Source organism: Podarcis cretensis (assembly GCF_951804945.1).
Source record: "Podarcis cretensis genome assembly, chromosome: 15".
NCBI lineage: Eukaryota > Metazoa > Chordata > Lepidosauria > Squamata > Lacertidae > Podarcis > Podarcis cretensis.
Window position 1 is genome coordinate 39,949,252 of NC_137185.1, and position 13,560 is coordinate 39,962,811.

The window sequence follows — 13,560 nt, forward strand, 5'->3', positions numbered from 1 at the left end:
ACCAATAGTCAGCATGGATTTCTGAAAAATAAGCCATGTCATACTAACCTGATCTCGTTTTTTGACAGAATTACAAGCCTGGTAGATGAAGGGAATGCAGTGGATGTAGCCTACCTTGATTTCAGCAAGGCATTTGATAAGGTGCCCCATGATATTCTTGTAAAGAAGCTGGTAAAATGCGGTCTTGACTATGCTACCACTCAGTGGATTTGTAACTGGCCGACTGACCGAACCCAAAGGGTGCTCATCAATGGTTCCTCTTCATCCTGGAGAAGAGTGACTAGTGGGGTGCCACAGGGTTCTGTCTTGGGCCCGGTCTTATTCAACATCTTTATCAACGACTTGGATGATGGACTCAAGGGCAACCTGATCAAATTTGCAGATGACACCAAACTGGGAGGGGTGGCTAACACCCCAGAGGACAGGATCACACTTCAAAACGACCTTGACAGATTAGAGAACTGGGCCAAAACAAACAAGATGAATTTTAACAGGGAGAAATGTAAAGTATTGCACTTGGGCAAAAATAAATAAATGAGAGGCACAAATACAAGATGGGTGACACTTGGCTTGAGAGCAGTACATGTGAAAAGGATCTAGGAGTCTTGGTTGACCACAAACTTGACATGAGCCAACAGTGTGACGCGGCAGCTAAAAAAGCCAATGCAATTCTGGGCTGCATCAATAGGAGTATAGCATCTAGATCAAGGGAAGTAATAGTGCCACTGTATTCTGCTCTGGTCAGACCTCACCTGGAGTACTGTGTCCAGTTCTGGGCACCACAGTTCAAGAAGGACACTGACAAACTGGAACGTGTCCAGAGGAGGGCAACCAAAATGGTCAAAGGCCTGGAAACGATGCCTTATGAGGAACGGCTAAGGGAGCTGGGCATGTTTAGCCTGGAGAAGAGGAGGTTAAGGGGTGATATGATAGCCATGTTCAAATATATAAAAGCATGTCACATAGAGGAGGGAGAAAGGTTGTTTTCTGCTGCTCCAGAGAAGCGGACACGGAGCAATGGCTCCAAACTACAAGAAAGAAGATTCCACCTAAACTTTAGGAAGAACTTCCTGACAGTAAGAGCTGTTCGACAGTGGAATTTGCTGCCAAGGAGTGTGGTGGAGTCTCCTTCTTTGGAGGTCTTTAAGCAGAGGCTTGACAACCATATGTCAGGAGTGCTCTGATGGTGTTTCCTGCTTGGCAGGGGGTTGGACTCGATGGCCCTTGTGGTCTCTTCCAACTCTATGATTCTATGATTCTAATAATAATAATAATAATAATAATAATAATAATAATGATGATGATGTATTATTTATACCCAGCCCATCTGGCTGAGTTTCCCCAGCCACTCTGGGCGGCTCCCAATCAAGTGTTAAAAACAGTACAGCGTTAAATATTAAAAACTTCCCTGAACAGGGCTGCCTTCAGATGTCTTTTAAAGATAGGATAGCTGCTTATTTCCTTCACATTTGAAGGGAGGGTGTTCCACAGGGTGGGCGCCACTACCGAGAAGGCCCTCTGTCTGGTTCCCTGTGACCTCACTTCTCGCCATGAGGGAACCACCAGAAGGCCCTTGGTGCTGGATCTCAGTGTTCGGGCTGAACGATGGGGGTGGAGACGCTCCTTCAGGTATACAGGACCAAGGCCGTTTAGGGCTTTAAAGGTCAGCACCAACACTTTGAATTGTGCTTGGATTGATGTTTCTGCCAGTTCCAGTTTTTTTCATTTTCTCATTTTTCCAGTCTTGAGCTTAGTTCTCCACATTCCCACATAAGTTTGTATTTTTTTTTTCTGTTGTCATGAAAATTCATTAGCATTTTAGGGTTACTTTTTCCTAATATTTTTATTGCAATATTTTGCTAAACAATTCCCCCCAAATATAATGTATTTTAATGTGATTTTCATGAATGTATGCATTTATATGCATACTTAACTCTAGAACATACATTTTGGCATATAGCAAGTTACTTGGCTGGAGAACAGCAATGCAAAATTTAGGTAAAGGGTCCCCTGACCGTTAGGTTCAGTCGCAGACAACTCTGGGGTTGCGGTGCTCATCTTGCTTTATTGGCCAAGGGAGCCGGCGTACAACTTCCGGGTCATGTGGCCAGCATGACCAAGCTGCTTCTGGCGAACCAGAGCAGTGCACAGAATTGCCGTTTACCTTCCTGCCAGAGTGGTACATATTTATCTGCTTGCACTTTGACGTGCTTTCGAACTGCTAGGTTGGCAGGAGCAGGGGCCAAGCAATGGGAGGTCACTCCGCCGTGGGGATTTGAACCGCCAAACTTCTGATCGGCAAGCCCTAGGCTCTGTGGTTTAGACCACAGTGCCACCCGCGTCCCTAATGCAAAATTTAGAGGAGTGCAAATTTTTTATGGTAGCTGCGGCTGTGTTTCACGGCATTGTTTCAGAACTTAGGTAATTTGCCCTTCAGTGCAAATTGAATCTGATATCTCCCCCATCCCTACATGAATGCATGCATGCTGGCTTCTATAAGGGTTATCATGTTTGCTGACCTATGGCAAACAATACTCATGTACACAAAATTATTTTTACGGGTGGCAGCAAGCCATACTGGAAACAAACAAAAATCAAAGTCTGGAAAGAGGGAAAAGTGCAGTCTAGTTGTTTAAACAACAACACATTTTTACTCAATTATTCATGCAAAATTCTAAAAGAGAGTACCTGTCTTCTAATAATTACCCAGATCCTTATGCATGAGCACACAACTTCTAGCCAAGCTAGTGTGCACTATTTATGTGATTGAGAAACAACAACAACAATAATAGCAGCTATCCTCCAGGCTGAAAGTTAAGGCAAGTCTCTGTGTTCTTTATCCAAAGATGGCCCTGTCCTCTTTACTTGGATGTAGCATCATTTTATTTAATTATTTTGGCTTCTCTCCGCCTCCTCTTGGCATTGCAGCCTGGCTTGTTTCACCCCTATTAAGAAAATTTTAATGGCAACCATTTGTAGTACAAAGGGTCTAATGTAGAGATCAATAAAAAGAATTCACTGGGTCTTATGTCAAAAAACTCTCTTTCTATTCTCTCTTGCCCAAATGTCAAGTGAGCTGCAGTGTGTTAAATGATGTCACATCAATGCACTAAGTGAAGAGCACTTAACCGTTCCCTGAGAGATTTTGATTCCTAGAGCCATTTATGCTTCATATTAACTCTACCTTTTGATTCTACTGCATGGAGTATCCGGGTTCAATCAGGAAGACAACGGCCTGGCTTAGCCAACAGTAGCTAATGGGCAAAAGGCATGATTAGATTTATTTTATTTTATTGTGTTAAATTTCTTAAACACACTTTTTTTTAAAAAAAAAAAGGCTCAAGCGATGATATCCAATGTTAGCCATCTTCAGAGTAGACTCTTGAAATCAATAGGTGATGTCTAACTAATCCATCCTGCCGGTACAAGGATTTCTGCTTGGACAACTGGATCTTCCCCACTCTTCTTTACCTGTGCACATCCCATGTCCTCCCCAAATCTGTCGCAGAGGGTTGCAGGAACCTCCATAATAGATTGGAGGGGATTGGGGGAAGGAGGGGGAAATTCCCATTGTGCAAGTGTTGCATTAGTGGAAATCCTGGGGTTGATGGGGGACTTGCTACAACTCTGGATACAACCAAATGGGTTTAAGGAAGTCTACTGATGGTTTTCTTTGTAGGTGTGTTGTTGTTTTTGGTTTGGTTTTTTATTCTTTTTTGGATTTTGTGTTTGTAATTTTTGTTGTAATATTGCATTGAAAATTCTTTTTTTTAAAAAAAGGAAGTCCACTGGTTTCAGTAGGTCTGCTTAAAATATGACTTAGTTTGATATCACCCAAGGTGCTTTACAACACATTAAAATTTATCATCATCATCTTTACTTCCCACCCTTCACCAGCAGGCCCCAAGGTTGGTTACAACACTTTGAAATTCAGTATCAAGAACAGTTCAAACAATTTATAGTCGCAGGAATAAAGTGGGCCTGAAAACACACATCTCAGGTATCAAAGACCAGAGTAAAGAGGTGTATCAACAGTATTCACCAAAAACTGTATAGTAAAGGTGCCAGACACACCTCAGCATGCAGGGAATGCCATGACTTATAGACAAGACAAAACTAAAGTAGAAAACAGTATAAACAATATAATGGCATGACAACCATCTCAGGCCAGCAGACATAACATCAGGGACAATCAGGTAAAGAATGACCTGAAATCAGTCACCATATCCAATCAAATCCCATCCGTACGTTGATTTGACAACAAAAATATGTCAAAGAGAACTTGAGGAGCTGTTGTGTGAGAGCTCATTAAATCTGTTCACACTGAACACAGGTACAAGTTGCCTTTATGCATGTACAAGTGTTGATGTGTTTGAACAACTCAACTAGTGTGAACCCAGGTGCACAGACTGCATACTGTAATTGTTGAACATTGCCTATGAATAACTGCACAAGTGAACAACTCAACTATTTGTGTGCAGATGGTACACTCGTTGAATGCAATATGTACATTGTTTATTGGATATCCAGTCTTCTGTGTATCCTTTTGCCCATGTTCTTTTTGTCCTCTTTACCATTCTTTCACACACTATTGTGCAGAGTGCACATTTACACTAAATTACTGCTTGGGACATTAACTATCTTCTAAGAGTCATTCTTAATGCTCAATATTGACCTCCTTTAAATTTAGGAAGATCATTTAATGACAATAACACTTAGCATTTGCTTAATGCTCTACATCTTTAATGTGCTTTACAAATGTTAACTAATGAATTATGAAGAGAGATTGGTTCTCCCTTAAGTACAGGTAGCCAGAAAATCAAGGTGGGGGAGCTGTGGATGCTCATTGCATCAGGCTCCCAAGATACTGAGCTAGACCAGGGGCTGACATATTGTTGAGATAGAAGCTTGGGGGTCTTCACAGGTAAATATTTGTGAGAGGCTCATAGCACTAACAAGCGGATCAGAGAAGACTGCAATCCTTTGCATGTTAGGGCTGTCTCCTACTGAACACAGGATTGCACAGAACTGGGCTTTGTATCAGATACAAACAGAGCTGTGGCCAGATATTTAATCTTCTAAGCTGAGGCAGTCATAGGAAGGCTAGAAGCAAGGTAAAAATTCAGAAAAATGGTAGGAAAGGAGCAATAAATGGAAGTCGCACAGCACATAGTACAAAATGATTAGAGTAGGTGTTAGCTTAAACTAATACATTGGCCATCCTCTTCAGTATGTTTCTTTATAATCATAATGGGCTGTTCAATCATTAGCATAAAGTATGTGTGGGATGGGAAAGGCAACAGGACTGCACTTAGCAAAAAAAATATGTGTGGTGTGTGTGTGTGTGTGTGTGAACACGCAGATGGAGTGGCAGAAGGAGACGAGAAAGCACTTTGCCTAGATATGTCCCTTCACCAGCACTAAGAGCAATCTGTCCCTCCTCCAACAGCTTTCTGGATAAGGAGGAAGATGATGGAAGAGGAGGATGGGGGGCAGCTGGGGTAGAGAAAAGTGGGGCATAATTTATGCAGTTGTCCATTGGTTTAATAATTAATAAACTTTCCACCTTTTAAAAATAATAAGGATAATACAAAGAGGGCAAAGAGTAAAGCTAGCTGCTCCCTAGGGAATAACCATTTTGAGTCTCCTTCCCAAGAGATGGGGGTGTGGCAATTTTCCCTCCACTCAAGGGTGGGAGGGGCATTCTCAACTCACCACACCCCTGGTCTGCACCACTTCAGCCTTCCTGTGTTTCCGTGCTTCAATCAAAGCCCAGGGGAAGACACCATGAGGTAACTTCTTCCATGGGGTTTTTAGGGGAAGTGTGGAAAGGCTACAGAGTACTGAAGAAATATTTGCTGGAAAGAATAGTGCATAGCATGACAAGAGAAGTGTGACTTTTGAAGAATGGCTCTGTTTCAGTTCCTGTATTGTTTCAGAAAGTGCAAATTAGCCCAGTTTGCCTTTAAATACGAACTGGATCAAATTTTCCCTCATCTCTAGCCATATGTCATTTTGCACTTGTTGATGCTTTTCTCATAGGCTTAAAAATGTCTTACGCTGTACACCCATTTCTGTGTTAGCACCAGCTCTAATTTATCTCCTTTCGGAAGGCTTGTGTTAGGATGCTTCAGTACACTTCAATTCCCTTGTAAGTGCCTTCTCCCCGGGTATCCAAATCAAGGTAATGGGCCATTGCCAGACTTCCATCAGTGGCGTCACTCTGTATTCTTGGAAAGAACTGACATGTAGCCATATGTACCAGCTGATGACCCAGCTTTCAGGCAGATCATTCAACTTCAGCACTTATAAAAATTGGCTTATGATCTTATAAACTGTGGTGGTGTCTTCATGTTTGTAAAGGAATAAAGAGTACCTTTGTCTTCAGAATAAAGGCAGATGCCTCTGAAAGTATGTGAAAGCCTTAGAGATAGCTCTGAGACATCAATTGCAATATGACTTTTTTTAAAAAAACAACTTTTTTCCTATGATAAAATAAGCTCTCCTTACTGGCCATCTCGCCTGCCAACCTAGCAGTTCGAAAGCACCTCCGGGTGCAAGTAGATAAATAGGGACCGCTTACCAGCGGGAAGGTAAACGGCGTTTCCGTGTGCGGCTCTGGCTCGCCAGAGCAGCAATGTCACGCTGGCCACGTGACCCGGAAGTGTCTCCGGACAGCGCTGGCCCCCGGCCTCTTGAGTGAGATGGGCGCACAACCCCAGAGTCTGTCAAGACTGGCCCGTACGGGCAGGGGTACCTTTACCTTTACCTTACTGGCCATCTGAAGTGGATTTGTGTCATATGTAGCTCAATAGTACGGGTAATATTAGTTTTTGTAATGATAAATTTGTTTTCTCTCTACCACTTGTCAGCCCATTCTGTTTGAGTGTTCTTTAATATATCCATGCATTTACGCTGTATACGAACATTAGGTTTTTGCACACTTAAAGTTAACTTGTAAGAAGCTTCTAAGAAACTCCAGGGGGATTGTTCACAAGATATTATAAAATCATACATCCAGTTAGTGTTCCATTAAGAGAGGGCTGAGGAAGCTGTGGCCCTGCAGTGCTGGACTCCAGTTCCCATCAGCCTCAGTTAGCATGACGAATGGTTGGGGATGGTGGGAACTCTACTCCATAAATATCCCCTGGGTTAAGAAAACACCATTTTCAGATGCCCACGTTACAGGAGTATATTAATGTTCTGTCTGGCAGGATGATATCATCATGAATGGACAGCTTTGTTTAGGAGGTAGTTGCAATAAAGTACTTGAAAAATATAGATGAGCGAATCACTGAATTGGAGAGGTGGCTGGGATCCAAAGTGTCATCTAGCCCAACTCCTTGCAATGTGGGAATCAAGCTTTTGAGATGTCTCTGCTCTTTCTGCCCACACATATGTCAGAAGTGCCTGGCACAGGATCTGCCTACTCCTGCTGTCAGTTTGACAGGCAGCTGCAGAGGGGAGCCAAACAGACCAGAAGAGCGTGGGTAGGGTGGCATTGCTGGTGAAGGCTCTTTTTCACAATGAAAGTGTGGTGGGTGCCACATTTAGATGGAGGGATACAAGCAGGGAGGGAGCAAGGAGAGAGGCGGAGCAGAGAAGGAAAAGAGTAAAGAACTAGGCCGTGGGTAGGCAAACTATGGCCCGGGGGCTGGATCCGGCCCAAACGCCTTCTAAATCCAGCCTGTGGACAGTCCAGGTATCTGCGTGTTTTTATATGAATAGAATGTGTCCTTTTATTTAAAATGCATCTCTGGGTTATTTGGGGAGCATAGGAATTAGTTCTCTTTTTTTCCTTCTTCAAAATATACGGTAGTCCAGCCCCCCACAAGGTCTGAGGGATAGCGGACCGGCCCCCCGCTGAAAAAGTTTGTTGACCCCTGAACTAGGCTATGGGCAAGCCTTACCACAGTGACTTAGGGCACACTGTGGAAGGAAGGAAAAAGCAGCAGTTATGAGGGCCAGCTACCCCAGTGGCAAGCCGAGGAGGGAAAGGTTAACTGAAGGAATGGGGAGCCTACTTAAATACTTGGTAATAGAAGGATTAGTGGGAAGGTAGGACTGTTTAAAGGGGTCTGAGGAAGAAGAAGAGCTTGCCAGGTCTTTTCTGAAGCCAAGAGAGCCTCATGGACTTTTCGGATCCATAATGGGAGAGTGAAAACTGTCACAGAAGGATTGAAAATGAAGGCTTTGGTCCTGACTTCCACATGTGTATAGAACATTCAGCTGCATGCTCATATATGTTCTCTGCAGCCAGGAAGACTGCTTTCTGTAAATTTCCTTGCTTAGTGAGTTGGCAGAGCCAGCACCCATATGAATTGGCATGCAAGGCTTATACATGCATATTATCATCATCAATCATCATCATCATTTATTAAATTTATATACCACCCTTCATCCAAGGATCAGTTTATAAAAACACAAAAATGCATAACAGGATAACAAACAAAAAAGTAGCCACACACATAAACACACACATAGGAAGCTGCCTTCTACTGAGTTTAAGTTATTAGCTTAGTCTTGATCAGTTGGGTGTTTTTGGTATGCAAATCGGCAGTAGAAAAGTGTTAAAGGTAGTACAGTGGTACCTTGGGTTAAGAACTTAATTCGTTCTGGAGGTCCGTTCTTAACCTGAAACTGTTCTTAACCTGAAGCACCACTTTAGCTAATGGGGCCTCCTGCTGCCGCCGTGCCGCCGGAGCCTGATTTCTGTTCTTATCCTGAAGCAAAGTTCTTAACCCGAGGTACTATTTCTGGGTTAGTGGAGTCTGTAACATGAAGTGTCTATAACCTGAAGCGTCTGTAACCCGAGGTACCACTGTAGTAACTTTTGTTTGTAAGATGGTATGCAGATCTTCCTTTGGCGTCCTGAAAGATCTTTAAAAATGCGGACTTTGAAGAATTTCCCTTAGCTATCTAACCCTACTCTCTCATTGTGGTAATGAATATATTTATTTCATAGAATCATAGAATCATAGAGTTGGAAGAGACCACAAGGGCCATCGAGTCCAACCCCCTGCCAAGCAGGATACACCATCAGAGCACTCCTGACATATGGTTGTCAAGCCTCTGCTTAAAGACCTCCAAAGAAGGAGACTCCACCACACTCCTTGGCAGCAAATTCCACTGTCGAACAGCTCTTACTGTCAGGAAGTTCTTCCTAATGTTTAGGTGGAATCTTCTTTCTTGTAGTTTGGATCCATTGCTCCGTGTCCGCTTCTCTGGAGCAGCAGAAAACAACCTTTCTCCCTCCTCTATGTGACATGCTTTTATATATTTGAACATGGCTATCATATCACCCCTTAACCTCCTCTTCTCCAGGCTAAACATGCCCAGCTCCCTTAGCCGTTCCTCATAAGGCATCGTTTCCAGGCCTTTGACCATTTTGGTTGCCCTCCTCTGGACACGTTCCAGTTTGTCAGTGTCCTTCTTGAACTGTGGTGCCCAGAACTGGACACAGTACTCCAGGTGAGGTCTGACCAGAGCAGAATACAGTGGCACTATTACTTCCCTTGATCTAGATGCTATACTCCTATTGATGCAGCATAATTCTAACTGATCTGTCTTCTAATCAATTAACATGTATTGCTAGGACATACATATAAATGTATTTTTGAGATGCTGAAGGAAGTTCAAGATAACATAAAATTCCAGAAAGAAAGTATCTTTTAATAATGAACTTTCATTTCTGATTTTTCTTCTAAAGCAATTTTAATATTTCCTTTTAAATTCCGTATTGTAGATATATCAGCATCCAAATTTTTGAAACCATAAAACCCAACTAAAATCAGTTAAACTACTTTTTTAAAAAGCGAAAAGCAAGATGAACATCACTGGGGCTGCATCAGCACATGTGACAGCCCTCTAAAAATGTGAACACATTTTGGGAGGTTTTCTGGGAAATCAAAGTAATAGTGGGGCAAAATGTTATCAAATGTCTGGTGTTGGCATTACTTAACCTTTATTTGGGAGATATTACAGAACTGCATTATAAACACCTTATTGAACAATTATTGCAAGCAGCAAGAGTGATGATAGTCAGATATTGGGAAATGGTACAATAAAGTATGTCAGCTAACATCAAAAGAGAAGCTAACCAATAAGGTTAAAAATAACAATGGGAATGAAAACAAAGGACATTTCTTTCAGAACACTGCCAGCAGTAGAGAAGAGATGGAACCCCCCATATATATATATATGACTGATGTGATTGTATACCATAAAGTAATGTTACCAGATTTGCATCTTCAGAGGTGGGATGGTTATATATAACATGCATATATATAAAGAAAGAAGTGGGGGGGACACACAGATTTTTACAATCCTATAAAAACCTGCTCAAAATTACTCTCACTGAGTTCTATGGGATTTTTACTCACAGGGTATAAATTTGCAGCCCGAACAGATTCTTTGTCTTCTCTTGATTTTTTAAAATTTTCTTTAATGATAAACATTTTTGGAATTCATATCTAGTGTTTAAAATCTGTCGTTCTAAAGAATAATCCAGCCAACTAATCAAACCATTGAAGTCACAATAGAAAGAACGCGAATAAATGTGCAGATTCATATTACGCTAAAAAGAAATACAACTCAACAGCAGCAGTCAAATATAGAGTTTCCCTCCGCCCCCCCCCTTGTGAGCAAGAAATAATGGGACAAACAGCATTCTGTGCAATCAGTAAATAAAGCAAAATACATAAAAAGAAGGGACCGAGTAAAACAAATATAAAGAAAATGGAATTACATGGCTTTACAAGATGCTGATCTCAGAGTCAAACAATGATCCTGTCATGTGTATTCAGTGCTGTTCTTTGAGCTGACTGGTGTTGCTGCTTTATTTTCCTGTTAACTCTTTATTAAGCTCACCATTTTCTCATTTTCTTGACATAGATCAGGCAAGTCCTAATCCGGCCCCCTGGATTCTTGGGGTCAAATCCTAAAAAAAGTTCAACAAGTTCAATCCTAAAAAAAGCTCAAGAACTACTTTGGGGTAAAATCGTAAAAAAAAGCTCGACAACTTTGGTCGGGCACGCCGATAAACTAACAGGAAGGATTCGAAACCAGCGGGACCAGAAATTCATGGAAGACTGGAGTAAATTTACGGACTATTTGCAAAGTATTTGTGAAGATCAGACGACATTTGTAGGTTTGCAAGAAGTTTTGTGAGGAGTATTATTGGAAGTATTGCAAAAATGGGGAAGGTGAAGGGTGATTTGTTAAGAGATGTAAAGGCAATATAAAGTTAAGAGATGCATAAGAAGTGGTTAAAACGGTGGATCATCAGAGGTGCTGATGGAAGTCTAAAAAGATTGTATAAGTGATAGGTTTTGTGGTACATTTTATAATTTATATGTTAAAATCAATAAAAAATATTTTTTTAAAAAAAGAAAAAAGTTTGGGCACCCCTGTCATAGATTCACTTGTTACATTGCACAAATTGTGTCTAGAGTGGGTTTAGGAGAGTTGATAAATAAGCAGTTCATTATGGAGTTTCATCCTTATATAAAAACACAATTAAAAACAAAACAATGAAAGGGCAAGTTAAAACAACAACAACAAAACCACATGACCACATTTTTTTCAAAGTTGAAAAAAGTGGAGAAGCTGGGACTGGTCACATGCCTCATCCCATCTTCATAGCAAAGATCGCTGCTTAATTCCCCCAAGCAACCATTTTAGAGTCCACATCCACTCTCTGAGGATGACTGAAATCACTTCAGCTGACGGGAGAAACTGCAACAACAACAAAAAATTAGCAGGGGCAATTAGAATAAGATCTGTTATTTGATTAGCTTTCTAACATTGCTTTTAAAAAACAAAACAAAAGAAACCCCCTTGGCTCACATGTTTAATCTGTGGCTAAAGGATCATGTATCAATTCTGTCATTTGTAGTGATGTAAACCTCCACTGAGCCTTGGGCTTGCCGATCAGAAGGTAGATGGTTCGAATCCGTGATGGGGTGAGCTCCCATTGCTTGGTCCCAGCTCCTGCCAACCTAGCAGTTCGAAAGCACATCAAAGTGCAAGTAGATAAATAGGTACTGCTCTGGCAGGAAAGTAAATGGCGTTTCCATGCACTGCTCTGGTTTGGCCAGAAGTGGCTTAGTCATGCTGGCCACATGACCCGGAAAAACTGTCTGCGGACAAACACCAGCTCCCTCATCCTATTGAGCGAGATGAGTGCCACAACCCCAGAGTCGTTCGCGACTGGACCTAATGGTCAGGGGTCCCATTACCTTTACCTTTAAACCTCCAGAACGTATTATGTAAAGCTAGCTATTTAGCTCTACCCTCAGTATATTTTATCTTATTGCTATGGCTAGTGGCTAATGCAATTAATGTTTCTATCTATCTATTATCTATCTATCTATCTATCTATCATCTATCTATCTATCTATCATCTATCATCTATCATCTATCTATCATCTATCATCTATCTATCTATATCTATCTATCATCTATCTATCTATCTATCTATCATCTATCTATCTATCATCTATCATCTATCATCTATCATCTATCATCTATCATCTATCATCTATCATCTATCATCTATCATCTATCATCTATCTATCATCTATCATCTATCATCTATCTATCATCTATCTATCATCTATCATCTATCTATCTATCTATCTAATCTATCATCTATCATCTATCTATCAATCTATCATCTATCTATCATCTATCATCTATCTATCTATCTATCTATCTATATCTATCTATCTATCTATCTATCTACCTATCATCTATCTATCTATCATCTATCTATATCTATCTATCTATCTATCTATCTATCTCATCATCTATCTCATCTATCATCTATCATCTATCTATATAATCTATCTATCTGAGGATGACTGCTATTGAAACAACATCTGTGTTCTGCCTTTATGGAGCCTCCAGCGGCTTGAAGCCTCACCCACTGCTGAGAGCAACACTCAGAACAGAGCACAAATGAATTTTGTGTATTGTTTTCATTCTTGTTTTTATTATGTACTCTGTGGTTTTATTCTATGAACTGCCCCGAGATCTTTGAATAAAGAGTGGTATAAAAAAATGAATAAATAAATGAGTATGCCTAGTGAATAGAGGAAGCAGAAAGGAAGGAGAAATTGGAAAGAAACAGCAAGGAAAGGAAATAGGGTATCCTGGAAGGGAGCAGAGTTCCAGCCAACCAGGCTCCATATTCCACACTGTAACATTTTGTTGCAGCTCCCTCTGGTGATAGTGAATATCAACAAAGTGAGTGTATAAATGGTCCCTATTCTCTCCTCAAAGAAAATATTGAGGCAGAACTCATTTAGGTGGTTTGGAGAGTGCCAAGTCAGAAGTAACTAATGGACTTCATGAGTTGTTAAAGAGGTGGGGAGCTTATTTCGTTCAGAAGCCTCCCATGAAGGTGTTAGGTACTTCAGGGATTTGTGACAGTATTGCTTAAGGACCTTGGTGCTTGCTCTGGTATTAGAGCCGGGATACGGAATCACTTGAAGCCGGAGGGGTCCGGTCTCTTCCAGAGATACTTCTGGTGGGCAGGGCCAGGGGCAAAATTGTACA